The following is a 16,400-nucleotide window of genomic DNA, read 5'->3' as shown; positions in this document are numbered from 1 at the left end:
GTACCCCATGCCTCACAAATGCCACAAGGCTGTTTATGACAAGCCTCTGAGGCACCCCCTTGCATGTTCCTGGCCTGCATTTGCTCCAATTTCATCCTTTTGCAATGCACACTCTTGGCTCTTGACCTTGATTATACCATTGGTCCTCCTTGGGTCTTGGCGTTTGGGGTTGATTGAGCAGTGCTGGAACCTCAGCTCATCCACTGGCATGCTGTCTTGGGGCTTATGCTCTGGTTGTGGCCTCTCTGCATACAACTTTGACCTCAGTCGGTAAACTTTTTAGACTAGCTGGCCCAGTCCTGGCCCTGTCTTATGAGGAAAATGGTAATCAGACACTTGCTCCATTCCCCTTCCCCTGTCCTGCCTCCCATCATGCTAAGCACTGCCCAAGCCAAACAGTGGTACAGCTCTGGCTGGAATTGCCCAGTGTCTCTCAATGCTTCCCTTCCCCTCTCTGACTCTCTCTTTTGTGGCAATTAGTGACAGGGGGATAGATGCTGGTAGACATCCATATTGTTTCCTGTAGGCAACTCTAGAAGCCTTCTAAACTCCCTTTTTAGTTTCCCCCAAAGCATTCTGCAGGATGGGTCATGATCAACCACAGCATGGAGAAGGTGTTGAGTGAGATGGGATGACCTAAGGCTATGCTGCAATGCCAGCTGATGGGTGACTACTGGAAGATTAATGAGGTTTCCTGATGTGTCTATTTAGTCCATCTTCTAAATGTTAATTTAGACACACTCCTTCTCTTCCTTAAGTTCAGGATTGGAGGAGGGAAGGAAGGAGAAAACCCAGTTTCAGTTTTGCCTCAGAGCCCAATAATATGATAGGTATTCAACCAGCCTACGGCTCTTAGCAGCCTCTACTCTGTTATGCAACCAGCTTGATCAACTTCGGTATGAAGAAACTCAGCAATTGCCCCTAGACAAGCAGAGGAGTAAACGGCAGCACACCTTAAAGCTTCAAAAATAAATTCAATAATCCCTGTGTGATCCCATTAAAATCCCTTCAATAACTTGCCATACATTAGTTCCCATTCCTTACACAGCTGATCCCTTGTTAGATTTGAGCCTAGGAATTTAGAGCTGGAAAGGTACGTAGAGTCATTTAGTCCAACTCGTCCTCATGCTAACGGGTACATTAAGCCCAGAGAAAGGAAGGGACTGGCACAAGGTCACAAATCAGTCTACTGCGGAGGAAGAGCTAGAACCGAGGTCTCCTTCTGAGTTCCAGCCTATTCTAGGTTCCTGATGCCACCTTTGCCCTGATTCATCAAAGTAGCTAGATGTCCTTCTACTGGATACCCTCTTCTCTGAGGCATCCTTAAGTGACGTTGTCTTCAACGTGACCAAAGGTAGCCTCTGGCCATTGTTGCTGCATGGCAGTGAGCTGTGATGGAGGGGAAGGGGCATAAAGGAGCTCAGTCCAATGGGACAAGCCAACTGTGTTTGGGGAAAAATCCAGCTCCATATACCATCTAGGAAGACTGAGGCTGAACCCCTTCCAGGGACAGGATGGTCTTTACTGCCTGAGGCTCATCTCAAGAGAAGGCATTTGTTCCCTCCAGTTACAGATCAAAGCTTGTTGGACCTTCATCTCTGCTCCTTCTCAACGCCCAATTCCAAGATCTGTCCACATCCAAAAGGGATAACCTCATAACCTCTAAAATGTTATGACACCATGTCCCCTTTCTGCCCCTCACACCCCTACCATGTTTCCCAGTCTCCTTCCCCTTTCTGTCAGTTCCTTATGCCTACCTAATCTTGGACCCCACAGAGACCTCAGGCCTGGGATCCAACCTGCCTTTCTCCTCCAGCCTGGACCACCTGGTCCATTGCTTCAGCGTTTCATTTGCCAATACCTTCAGCTCTCCTTGTCCCCATCCTTCCTCCATCTTACCCGGAGAACCTCAAATCAAAGATCATTGCTGATGTTCTCCCGGGCAGCCAAGTGCTGCTGGGAACACCTCCCAGTCCTGGGTAGCTTGGCCCTGCTTAGCATTCATGGTCCCTAACCTCATCTGAGCCTTTAGCACCGTGCAGTTAGACCCTGATCACGATCCTTTCCTGTTCCTTCAGTGAAGAGGAGTGAGGGCTGCCACCCAGAGGCCACATGGGTGCTCAGAATTGCATGTGTTACGGCAGCATGGGTAGGGGAGAAGGGCAGTCTACAGTTAGACTGGTTCGAATTTGAATCTTGTATCTTCCACTTATTGGCTGTGTGATCTTGGGCAAGTCAATAATCTCTCTTAAGCCTCATTTTCCTCTCCCATAAAGTGTGGAAAATAGTGTGGTGGGGAATCCATCTAAGGGCTTAGAAGAATACTTAGCAGGTGGTAGGTACTCAATAAATGGTGGCTGTTATTCCCTAGTGACCTGGGTAGCAATACATCTTAATTCCAAGTCTTATTGCTTAGTACAAAGAAGGTGCTGACCAAGTTGTTACTCTGATGGGGACTGGATCAGGGTCTGTGATGGGCCTGAGCCTGCAGGTGGACACATGAGGGGCTTAGTTTGGGAAGAAGACATGGGTGGGGGACCCAAGGATGTAGAGGCTGGGGTCAGACAGATCTGAAATCTTTGTGACCTGGAGTAAGTCACTTTACCTTTCTGAGCCTCAGTTTGCTCATGTGTAAAATGGGGGTAATAGTTATTGCTCAGAACACCTCCCAGGACTTTGGGGAGGATCAAATAGCATAATGGATGATAAAGTGATTTTACGAATTATAACAAACAAACTCTCCTCATGTTAGTTGCACACACGCATGCGTGTGTGTGTGTGTGTGCGCACGCACGCGTGTGTTTGTGAGCGTATTCTCTCACAAGGGCTATCTATGTTCTTGAACCCTGACTCAGAAGGTGGCAAGAAGCAACATTGGGGTGGCCACCCTAGGATGTCACTCTGAGGAAGAGCTTCCCCAGAAGAACAAACCGCAAGGTTAGCCAGGGTCCAGTTAACTTGACTCTTCTTTTTTCCATTCTGGCAGCAGTTTAGGGTGAAAGACTTGAAATCTTTTTCTAAGATTGAGGCTACCCTATGAGCTAAATGTTGAATCATCTAAAAAACTGATTATGTGAGCTCTGCCTCAATGACCTTTTGAGGATCCATCTAGCCCCAGGATCTGGTGGTATTATGAATTTCAAATCAGAATTATAGTCTCATCTCTGCCACTAACTTCCTGTGTGATCTTGTGTGTGTCCCATCTTCTCTCTGGGCTTTAATATTCCTAGGAGTCAGACAAGATCGGTGGTTTCCGAATGCTGATCCATGGACTGGATGCCTCAGAATCACCTGGGAAAGGAAGACCACTCAATGCCTATGAAGTAGCTATGTTGATGAGTTGACATGAATCTGATCAAGTCTCTAGATGTAATTACCATATTACAGGATATACAAGGGACAGAGGAACATGTTGAATGACACCACGGGAATGCAATCAACTAAATTCAGAATGTAGGAGATTCTGTAGGACAAATGTGGTTTCACCAAGAAATAAATGGAGAGAGAGAAAAGAGGGTAAGAGAATGAATTAGTTTTCAATGTGATGTTTTAACAAATTACCACAAACTTGGTGGGTTAAAACAACACAAACTTATTATCTTACAGTTCTGTAAGTCAAAGGTCCAACACGGGTATCACTGGGACAAAACCAAAGTGTTGACAGAGCTCTTTTCCTTTCTGGAGGCTCTAGGGTATAATCCATTTCCTTGTGCTTTCCAGCTTCTAGAGACTGCCCACATTTCTTGGCTCATGGCCGCCTTCCTCCATCATCAAAGCCAGCAATGTTGAATCTCTCTGACATTCTTCTGTACTCGCATCTCCCTCTGATTCTTCTCTCCTGTCTACCTCTTCCACTTTTCAGGGCCCTTGTGATTACACTGGATCCACCCAGATAATACGGGATAATCGCCTTATTGTAAGATCAGCTAATTAGCAAACTTAATTCTACCTGCAACCTTAATTTCCCTTTGCCATGTAACCTAATGCATTCATTACTTTCAGCATTTAGGATGTGGACATGTTGGGGGGGGCATTAATCTGCCTATCACTGATAATTTGTAAGTTAAAAGAGAATTAAGATATGAATCAACAGAATGCAATTTCTAGATCTTGGATTGGATCCCAATTCAAACAAACTAACTGTAAAGTATAAGAAAAGTCAGGGAAATTTGAGCACTGATGGACTATTTGATGACATTAGGAATTGTGAAGTCTTTAAGCTGTGATAATGATACAGCAGTAATATTGGGAGGAAAAAAATGGGTCCTTATCTTTTAGAAATACATACTGAAGTATTTTAGGATGAAATGAAATGATGTTTGGGATTTGCTACAGACTACTCCAATAAGGAGGTGAGAGAGTAAAGAGGGATATAGAGTGGCCATGTGCAGACAAATGTTAAAACTGGGAGGTGGGTGCTTGAGGTTTGATCACACTATGCTCTGTTTGTGTATACGCTTGAAATTTTTCATTATAAAATAATCTGGGGAAAAAATGGGCCACAAATTAATAGTAACATTTTTTTTTCTAGCTCTACCCAGACTCCCTCAGTGGGAAGTCAAGGACATTGAAACGCCTCCTAAGGAAACCTGGGAATCCTCAGGAGGTTCTCATGTATTCTGCTAATATATTCCTTCTGATTACTACCTGGTGTCAGTCATTTCACTTCATTTTCCTTTTGCTCCCTGGTGTGATGCCCCCTTTCTCTGCTTGATTCCTGAGCCACTTGGTCTGTTTTATGAGGAAAAGCAGACTCTACTTTAACTAGTTCCATGTAACACAGGCAAAGTTGCCAGTGAAATCTCTAAGTCCTACTTTCATGAGACTTAGGAATGGGTTCTCAGAGACCGGGCAAATGTTAGTGGCAGACCCTATACTGTACTCAGAATCTTTCCACTGAACACTGAGCCATTATTCTTGACTCTCCCACCCTTTAGGGTAACTGTTTCCCCAGAAGGCTCCTTGGTTTCATATGCAAACATACTCCTGTGGAGTTGAAGGGGCCATCCTACTGGCATTTCAGTTCTATCTGACTTCTGAAGTGAACATAGTTGGAATCTCTGTTATACTCCAAACCATCATTCTAACTAGGCATTAATAGATCCACATTACTGATGAAGGAACTAAAGCTCAGAGGTTAAGTAATTTGCCTAAAGTCACAATATTAGTGCCGTCCGGAGGAAGCGAGACTATGCTTGCTCGGGCAGTAGGAGGAAACAGAATGGGACCGATGGGCAGGCAGACTCCTGCCCGGTCGCAGGTGCCCCTGGATGAGGCCACCCCATGCACCCTGAGCAGGGGAGAGCAGCCAAGATGGCAGAGTAGAAAGACCCTAAGCTCACCTCCTATCATGAGCACACCAAAATCACAACAATCTGCAGAACAGCCATCGTTGGAAAGGACTGAAACCTACCAGGAAAGATCGTCCACAACTAAAGACATAAAGACGGAACCACAACGAGACTAGTAGGAGGGGAAGACTCATGATATAAGCAAATCCCATACCCTCAAGGGTGGGTGACCCACAAACTAGAGAATAATTACATTACAGAGGTTCTCCCACAGGAGTGAGAGTTCTGAGCCCCATGTCAGGCCCCCCCATCCCAGGTGTCCGGCACCAGGAAGAGGAGCCCCCGGAGCATTTGGCTTTGAAGGCCACCAGGGCTTGATTGCAGGAGCTCCACAGGACTGGGGGAAATAGAGACTTCACTCTTAAAGGGCACACACAAATTCTCATGTGCACTGGGACCAAGAGCAAAAGCAGTACTTTGATAGGACCCCAAACCAGACCTAACTGCTGGTTTTGGAGGGCCTCCTGGGGAGGCAGGGGGTGGCTGTGGCCCACCCTGGGGACACAGACACTGGTGGCAGGTATATCGGAGAGCATTCATGTGTGTGAACTCTCCTAGAGGCTGACATTTTGGCACCAAGACCTGGCTCCATCCAACAGCCTGAAGGCTCCAGTGCTGGGATGCCTCAGGCCAAGCAGCCAACCGGGTGGGGACACAGCCCCACCCATCAGCAGACAGGCTGCCTAAAGACTTCCTGATCCCACAGCCGCCTCTAGACATACCCCTAGACACAGCCCCTGCCCACCAGAGGACCAAGACCCAGCTCCACCCACCAGGGGCAGGGACCAGCCCCTCCCACCAGGAAGCCTACACAAACCTCTAGACCAGCCTCACCCAGCAGGAGGCAGACACAAGCAGCAAGAAAACTACTGTCTCACAGCCTGCAGATCAAGTCTGCAAACACAGGCCAGACACTACCCTGGGACCAGCTGGCCCCTGGCCCTTGGGGGGATGAGAGGGGAGCGCACTGCAGGGACAGATAGGATGTCTCCTACAGAGGGCCACTTCTCCAAGATCGAGAAATGTAACCAAACTACCACATACATAAAAATACAAGTATCAATTTAGGCAAAATGAGGTGACAGAGGAAAATGTTTCAGACGAAGGAACAAGATAAAACCCCAGAAGAAGAACTAGGTGAGGTGGAGACAGGCAATCTACTCGGGAAAGGGTTCAGAGTACTGATTGTAAAGACTATCAAAGAACCTGGGAGGAGAATGAATGCACAGAGTGAGAAACTGGACGTTTTTAACAAATAATTAGGAAATACAAAGAAAAATCAAACAGAATTAAAGAATGCAATAACTGAAATGAAAAATACACTAGAAGAAATCAATCGTAGACTAAGTGAGGCAGAAGGACGGATCAGTGAGCTGGAAGACAGAGTAGTGGAAATCACTGCTGCCAAACAGAAACAAGAAAAAAGAATGAAAAGAATGAGAACAGTTTAAGAGACCACAGGGACGACACCAAGGGCACTAATATTCGCATTATACAGGTCCCAGCAGGAGAAGAGAGAGAGAAAGGCCCGGAGAAAGTATTTGAAGGGATAATAGCTGAAAACTGTTTTAACCTGGGGAAAGAAACGGTCACCCAAGTCCAGGAAGCACAGACAGTCCCATACAGGATTAACCCACAGAGGAATAAACCACAACACATTGTAATCAAAATGACAAAAAATAAAGACAAAGAGAGAGTATTAAAAGCAATGAGGGAAAAGCAACAAATAACATAAAAGGGAACTCCCATAAGGCTATCAGCTGATTTTCCCCCAGAAACTCTGCAGGCCAGAAAGGAGTGGCACAATATATTTTAAATGATGAAAGAGAAAATCCTACAACCAAGAATACTCTACCCAGCAAGGCTCTCATTCAGATTTGATGGAGAGAGGGGAGAGAGGCAGGCCTGGAGAGAGCATGGAAGATCCACGCCATTCCCACATACCTTGTCTTATGCATCTCATCTATATGGCTGTTCCTGAGTTATATCCTTTTATAACACACTGATGATCTATATCAGAAAGATTCTGTTCCATTATCTCCAGTTGTCTATGGATTCTGTTGAGAAGGCAGCCATCTTTTAAACTGTCGTTCCTGGGGAGCTTTGGAAAGATTCTCCATTTTCTCTGGTCCTCCATGGAGTCTGCTGAAAAGGCAGCAGCCATCTTTTAAATCGTTGTTCTGGGATAGGTTCTCTGGGGGCAAGGACACTGGTGGCAGAGGCTCCAGAGAATATTGATCAGCGTGAGCTCTCCCAGAGGTCCCCATCTTGGCACCAAGACCCGATCCCACCCAACAGCCTACAGGCTCCAGAGCTGGAATGCCTCAGACCAAACAACCAGCAAGACAGGAATGCAGCCCCACCCATCAGCAGACAGGCTGCCTAAAGTTGTACTGAGCTCACAGCTACCTCAAAACACACCCCTTGACACGGCCCTGCCCATCAGAGGGACAAGACCCAGCTCCACCCACCAGAGGGCAGGCACCAGTCCCTGCCACCAGGAAGCCTGCACAAGCCCTTGCAACAACTTCATGCACCAGGGGTGGACACAAGAAGCAAGAGGAACTATGATCCTGCAGCTTGTGGAAAGGAGACCACAAACACAGAAAGTTAGACAAAATGAGATGACAGAGAAATATGTCACAAACGAAGGAACAAGATAAAAACCCTCAAGAACAACTAAATGAAGAGGAGATAGGCAATCTACCTGAAAATGAATTCAGTGTAATGATAGTAAAGATGATCCAAAATCTCGGGAAAAGAACGGAGACACAGATTGAGAAGATACAGGAAATGTTTAACAAGGAGCTAGAAGATTTAAAGAACAAACAAACAGAAATGAGCAATACAATAACTGGCATGAAAAATACACTAGAAGGAATCAAGAGCAGAATAACTGAGACAGAAAAACGAAAAAGTGAGGTGGAAGACAGAGAGGTGGAAATCATTGCCACAGAATAGAATAAAGAAAAAAGAATGAAAATAAATGAGGACAGTCTCAGAGACCTCTGGGACAACATTAAACACACCAGCATTCACATTATAGGGTCCCAGAAGGAGAAGAGAAAGAGAAAGGGCCTGAGAAAATATTTGAAGATATTATAGCCAAAAACATCCCTAACATGAGAAAGGAAACACTCACTCGAGTGCAGGAAGCACAGAGTCCCATACGGGACGAACCCAAGGAGGAACACGCCGAGACACATATTAATCAAACCGACAAAAATTAAAGACAAAGAAAAAAATATTAAAAGCAACCAAGGAAAAGCAACAAATAACATACAAGGAAATCCCCATAAGGTTTTCAGCTGATTTTTTTAGCAAAACTCTGCCAGTCAGAAGGGAAGAGTGGCATGATGTATTTAAAGTGATGAAAGGGAGGAACCTACAACCAAGAATACTCTATCCAGCTAGGCTCTCATTCAGATTCAACAGAGAAATCAAAAGCTTCACAGACAAGCAAAATCTAAGAGAATTCAGCACCACCTAACCATCTTTACAACAAATGCTAAAGGAACTTCTCTAGGCGGGAAAGAGACCAGCAACTTAAAACAACATCGTACCTATACACACTGCTATATCGAAACCTCATGGGAACAGCAAACCCCAAAACTACAATAGACACACACACACAAAAGAAAAAGCAACCCAAACACAACACCAGAGATAGTCATCAAATCACAAGAGAAGAGAACAAAAGAGGAAGGGAAGAAAAAAGACCTACAAAAAAAATCCAAAACAATTAAGAAAATGTCAATAGGAGCATGCATAATGATAAGTACTTTAAGGTAAATGGATTAAATGCTCCAACCAAAAGACATAGACTGGCTGAATGGATACGAAAACGAGACCCGTGTGTATGCTGTCTACAAGAGACTCACCTCAGATCTAGGGGCATGTACAGACTGAAAATGAGGGGATGGAAAGAAGTATTCCATGCAAATGGAAATCAAAAGAAAGCTGGAGTAACAATACTCATATCAGAGGAAATAGACATTAAAATAAAGACTGTTGCAAGAGACAAGGAAGGACACTATATAATGATCAAGGGATCAATCCAAGAAGAAGATATAACAATTGTAAATATACATGCACCCAACATAGGAGCAGCTCAATATATAAGCCAAATGCTAACAGCCATAAAAGGGGAAACTGACAGTAACACAATGATAGTGTGGGACTTTAACACCCCATTTACACCAGTGGACAGATCAGCCAGACAGAAAATCAATAAGGAGTTCATTGCAGCATATGGAAGCAACCTAAATGTCCATCGACAGAGGAATGGATAATGATGATATGGTACATGTACACAAAGGAAAACTACTCTGCCTTAAGAAAAGAATGAAATAATGCCTTTGCATCAACACAGATGGACCTACAGATTGTCATATTGGGTGAAGTAAGTCAGACAGAGAAAGACAATATCATATGATATCATTTATATTAGAATCTAAAAAAGAACGATACAAATGAACTTTTTTAGAAAAACGAAATAGACTCACAGACTTGGAAACAATCTTATGGGTACCAAAGTGGATAGTTTGGTCACGGGAGATAGATAAATTTGAAATATGGGGCTAAGATATACACATAACTCTATAACTATATATAAAATAGGTAAACATAAAGGACTTACTGTATAGCATACGGACCTCTACTCAATATCTTGTAATAACCTATAATGAAAAAGAATCTGAAATAGTATATATATATGTGTGTGTGTGTGTGTGTGTGTGTGTGTGTAACTGAATCGCTTTGCTCTACACTTGAAACTAACACAACAGTGTAAATTAACTAATCTTCAATTAAAAAATAAAAGAAAAATATTAACATCTGTGTTCTTCCTCTTTCCCCACACTACCATATAGCAACATTGGGCTTTATTTCCTCTGCTAATTACTTACTTTTTCATGATACAAATGTTGATGTGCTGAGGAGAGTGAGGAGAATAACGTGAGGCTAGTGGAAGTTTTATATTAAGAAAGAGTAAGAAGTAAAACTGGATAGGTGGGTTGGCCCTGATTACAGTTGGTCTGGAAACATCAGGCTGAAGAGGATAAATTTGCTTTGAGAAGGAATAGGGAGATCTTGTGATATCTGAAATAAGGTGGGTGTGATGGAATCAAACTCCAGGAATGTGAAAAGTTTGAGCAAAATAGAATAGAGTCTTTGTTGCTTTAGTTGTTGTTGTCTTAAATGTCATAGAGAGAGGCTTCAGTCTTTGGTTGCTGAAGCCAAAAGGAGTTCAAAGAAATCAGATCAGAAATTGAAAACAGTCTCTGAGTAATGAGTAACTTTCATTTATGTCTCTATTTCACATTCACTTTCATTTCCATCCAAAACAGGCTCCTGAAAGCAAATTAAAAACTTAAATATAAGAGAAAAATATGCTCTTGTGTGTTGTAGGGAAGAAAAATAAGTTTTCCTCTACCCTTTGAAGTTCTTGGCTGGGCTCCTGTAACAAAAGACAGATTAACAAGAGAAAAACAAAAACATTTATTAAAATGTATGTCTCATATATACTTTGGAGATACCCAGGGAAAAATAGATGACTCTGAAAGAGATGGCTTAGAATTTAGTCTTAAGTTCGCATCATAACAAGAACAATAACAACAAAATGGTAATTATGTGAGATGAAGGATGTGTTAACTAACTTTATCATGGTAAACATTTAACAATATGAGCATTAATCAAATAATCACTTTTTACACCTTAACCTTACACAGTGTTACATGTCAGTTGTATAGCAACAAAGCTGAAAAAAAGAATAATGCAGGCTTAAATACCATCTTCAGCTGAAACAAAGAAAGGGTGCGGAGGAGGCCAGTTATGGTGAGGCGACTAGGAAAAGCACTGTTAGGAAGGGAGAAGTTTGTTATGGAGATTTAAATAGGTACCTTCTCCACTGACAAGATTATTTTATGATTTAGAGTCTTCCTTCTCTTCCTGGTGCAGAGAGGGAGATACCCTTATAAATGGAGATTTTTTATATATGTAAATTTCCTGTACAAAATGGTAATTTTTAGTCTGTTTTCAGAGCTTCTCCTATGTCTTCTGTTTCTCAAAATAATCAGCTGGAAATAATCTTTACACCAAAGAGGCACATTTTTGAATGATGTCGATGAAAAATGTTAATCAACAGTTGAACTAAGAAAGAAGTGGAAAATTTTATTCTAGCCAATCTGAGGATCATAACCCAGGAGACAACCATTCAGAAAACTCTGAGCACTATTCTGCCCATTAGAGGTCAAAGAACAGTTACATAAGTTTTTGAGACAATGGGTTATATGTCAAATGATGTATTGACAGTTTACACAATCCACATCTGCACTTACAAAGCGAGTACTGGGTCATGGGTCTTCATGACCCCTTACAAGATTAAGAAAGAATGTTATCTCTTAGGGAGGTCTGGTTAATGCAGATGCACAATACACATTAAAGAGAAGGGAGGAGGCCCAAATGGGCAAAGAAAAATTTTATGTTTAAAATTTTCTCATCTTGCCATAAAATATGAATTTTATTTCATCAGTGGCATATTCTGCCACCCTTCAATGTTACTAAGTGCTCCACGCACATAGGAAAAAGGAACCCTAAATTCAGAAGAGAACTATCCTATCTTGCTCCTAAAACATACAACACCTATGCAGTAGCCCTGGAAAGGGGTTTTCACTTCCTGTCACACCCCATTGCAATACAGAGAAGTTCAGGGAGGTAGAAAGCTATATTCTTAAGATGAACTAAAATATTCTCCTGGTAGATTTTTCTGAGTCCTTCTTGTTCTAACTCCTGAAAATCTATATAGAATCCATCAATAACCAGTTCTATGTAGCAGCCTTCTATATTTGAAGACAGTTCCAGCTGCCCTTGGCTATCAATTACATCACCTACTTGTGCCAAAGAAAATTTAAATGTTACCTTTTACTTTGCAACAAAGAAATTATAGTCTGAATTTTCCATGGAAAAACAATTACATATTTACCCAAAGGTGATTTCATCCAAAAATTTCACTCACAGATGCACACACACACACACACACTGTATGCATAACTCATGGTTATCATAGATTGGTGAGTGGATTTGGTGAAATGGAAAGAGACTGGGGTGCATTTTCTATGGGAAATTACATTTCTGTGGGCCTTTCTTGAACAAAACTCCTTGTGTATAGAGACACTGTGTGCATCTCTGATCCTTTCTTTGGTGCAGTTTGGTGCATATCTGGTCCTGATGGAATATTCTAAGCATTTTATCATATTTGAGAGGGTGGATAAGTCAATTATGGCCTTGCTGTTCACATATCCCTTAGTGATGTTTTGCCCATCCTTCTGTAAGAAAAAAAGTCATTTGAAATCCTTATTTGATTAGGCCTATCCCTGTGCCAGGGCATACAAGTCACATCATGGTCTCCATGGTAGCCTTGAAAACTAGCAGCTTCACAACCATGGTAGCTGTGAAAACAAGCAGTCTAGTAGACTGGGTTTGGAATTTTTCAAAAAGCCCCTTCCCCAGACTGTTGTCATTTGCCAAGTCAGGAATTTCTCTAAAAAAGCAACATTCACAGGGCTTGTCATTATTTGACCTGACTCAGAGGCTTGACTCAGTAGGCAAAGTTCTATCACCATGGCATTTGTTGAAATCAATTGCTGGCAGTTGTTTAACATTGCAGTTGCCTAGGGCAGTGAAACTAGTTCTGTCAAATAAGATGTTGGCCAAAATGCTTAAGAAAATCTATGTGATGAGATGTCCATAGGGGGATTTGAAAAACTCCAATATACTCCTAGGAATCTAGAAGGACTTGCATGTGTGCAGGGATATAGAAGGACATGCACATGTTTGTGCCCAGGAAAGACCTAAGAAGATCCTAATCTATCATTTCTGACTGACCTTGAGGTGCTGCATAAGCAGGAAGTGAAGGCTAAGACTGAGTTGCCAGAACATTGAAAGTGTGTCCCAAAGCACACACAGAACCCCTCAGCAAAGGCTGACAGGTTTATTGGTTCAGGGAATTTAAGGAAATCTTTGTTCAATCACTAGATGACTACTAAGGTAAGTGAGCAGAGATTGCAGTGCCTGCACATTACAGGGAATGCAGACTTTACATAACTAGTCAAGGAAAATCACTAGGCAAGCAAAGAATAACACCAACATCAATAATAACAACAATAAAACAGCAACAACAAACCCTGAGGGGTGGGAGAAATCTGATATCTAGAGTTGCCATATTATATAATGCAAAACATCTAGTTTTGAACAAAAAATTATGATACAGGCAAATAAACAGGAAAAGTATAGCCCACAAAGGGGGGAAAAATAAATCAATAGAAATTGTTCCTGAGGAAGCCCACATATTGGTCTTAATAGACAAAGACTTCAAATTGGCTGCTACAAAAATATGTTCAAAATACTATAGGAAGCCACATCTACATAATTAAAGGAAATTATGAGAACAATGTCTCACCAAACAGAGAAGATCAATAAAAAGATAGAAATATTAAAAAGCACCAAGTAGATATTCTGGAGTTGAAAAGTATAATAACAGAAATGAAAAACAAATCAATAGAGGGACTCAATAACAGACTCGAGCTGGCAGAAAAAAAGAATCAGTGAACTTAAAAATAGATGTGGATGGCTGATAATGGCTTCCGAAAATATGCTTATGTCCTAATCCCTGAAACCTATGACTGTTACTTAATTTGCAAAATGGGTCTTTGCAGATGGGATTAAGTTAAGGATCTTGAGATGAGGAGAATATTCTGCTGGGCTCTAAATGCCAACACAAGTATCCTTACTACAGAGAGATTGAAGGAGATCACATACACACACACACACACACACACACACACACACACACACACACACGAGAAGAAGATGTGAAGATGAAAGCAGAGGTTGGAGTGATGCAGCCTCAAGCTAAGGAATGCTGGCAGGCAACAGAAGCTGAAAGAGGCAAGAAATGAATTCTCCCTTAGAGCCTCTAGAGGGAGCATGGCACTGCTGACACCTTCATTTCAGACTTTTGGCCTTCAGAACTGTGAGAGAATCAATTTCTGTGTTTAAGCAACAGAATTTGTGACAATTTATTACAGCAGCCATAGAAAAGCAAAGCAACAGGTAAGTTGAAATTATGCACTGTGAGAAACAAGCAAAGAATGAAGAAAACTGAACAGAACCTCATAGACCTGTGAGGCAAATCAAACTTACAAATATGTTTATGAGGGAGAGACTGAGAAGGAGAGAAGAAAATAAAAGGACATAAAAATATTTGAATAAAAAATGGTCCAAACTTTCCAAATTTGATGAAAAACCATCTACATATCTAAGAAAGCCAGCAAACTTTAAATAGGATAAGACTCCAAGGGATCCAGAGCTAGACAAATCATATTAAAACTGGCAAAAGGGACTTCCTGGTGGTGCAGTGGTTAAGAATCCGCCTGCCAATGCAGGGGACACAGGTTTGAGCCCTGGTCTGGGAAATCCTACATGTCATGGAGCGACTAAGCTCGTGCATGACAACTACTGAAGCCTGTGCACCTAGAGCTTGTGCTCTGCAACCAGAGAAGCTACTGCAATGAGAAGCCCACGCACTGCAATAAAGAGTAGCCCGAACTCACCACAACTAGAGAAAGCCTATGTGCAGCAACGAAGACCCAGCACAGGAACAAATAAATAAATAAATTTATTTAAAAATTACTGGCAAAAGGTGAAGACAAAGAGAACATCTTGAAAGCAGCAAGAGATAAACAACTCATCACATGCAAGGGATCCATATAAAATTAACAGCTGAGTTCTCAACAGAAACCATTGAGAGCGGAAGGTAGTGGGACGCCATATTCCAAGAGCTAAAAGAAAATATCTGTTAACCAAGAATTCTACATCCAGAAAAAAAAATCCTTCAAAAAAAGGAGAAATTAAGACATTTCAAGATAAACAAAAATTTAGAGAATTTGTCACTATCAGATCTGCCCTACAAAAAGTGCTAAAGGAAATTCTTCAGGCTGAAATAACAGGACACTAGACAGTGCCACAACAAAACAAGAAGTAAGGAACACCAATAAAGGTAAATATATAGGTATATACAAATTATAGTAAAAAAATGTATTTTTATTTGTAACTCTTTCATTCCCCAAATGATATAAAAGACAACTACATAAGGCAACCATTGTAAAACTGTGTTGGTGAGCATATAATATGTTTTTTACATCTTTATTGGAGTATAACTGCTTTACAATGGTGTCTTAGTTTCTGCTTTATAACAAAGTGAATCAGTTATACATATACATATGTTCCCATATCTCTTCCCTCTTGCATCTCACTCCCTCCCAAACTCCCTATCCCACCCCTCTAGGTGGTCACAAAGCACCGAGCTGATCTCCCTGTGCTATGCGGCTGCTTCCCACTAGCTATCTATTTTACGTTTCGTAGTGTGTATATGTCCATGCAACTCTATCGCTTTGTCACAGCTTACCCATTCCCTTCCCCATGTCCTCAAGTCCATTCTCTAGTAGGTCTGTGTCTTTATTCCTGTTTTACCTCTAGATACTTCATGACATATTTTTTCTTAAATTCCATATATACGTGTTAGCATACAGTATTTGTCTTACTATATCTGACGTACTTCACTCTGTATGACAGACTCTAGGTCCATCCACCTCACTACAAACAGCTCAATTTCATTTCTTTTTATGGCTGAGTAATATTCCATTGTATATATGTGCCACATCTTCTTTATCCATTCATCTGATGATGGGCACTTAGGTTGTTTCCATCTGCTGGCTATTGTAAATAGAGCTGCAATAAACATTTTGGTACATGACTCTTTTTGAATTATGGCTTTCTCAGGGTATATGCCCAGTAGTGGGATTGCTGTGTCATATGGTCGTTCTATTTGTAGCTTTTTAAGGAACCTCCACACTGTTCTCCATAGTGGCTGTACCAATTCACATTCCCACCAGCAGTGCAAGAGAGTTCGCTTTTCTCCACACCCTCTCCAGCATTTATTGTTTCTAGATTTTTTGATGATGGCCTTTCTGACTGGGGTGAGATGATATC

This window comes from Globicephala melas, chromosome X, assembly GCF_963455315.2.
Source record: "Globicephala melas chromosome X, mGloMel1.2, whole genome shotgun sequence".
Classification (NCBI taxonomy): domain Eukaryota; kingdom Metazoa; phylum Chordata; class Mammalia; order Artiodactyla; family Delphinidae; genus Globicephala; species Globicephala melas.
The sequence above is the reverse complement of the archived record's forward strand: the minus strand, read 5'-3'. Positions refer to the sequence as shown.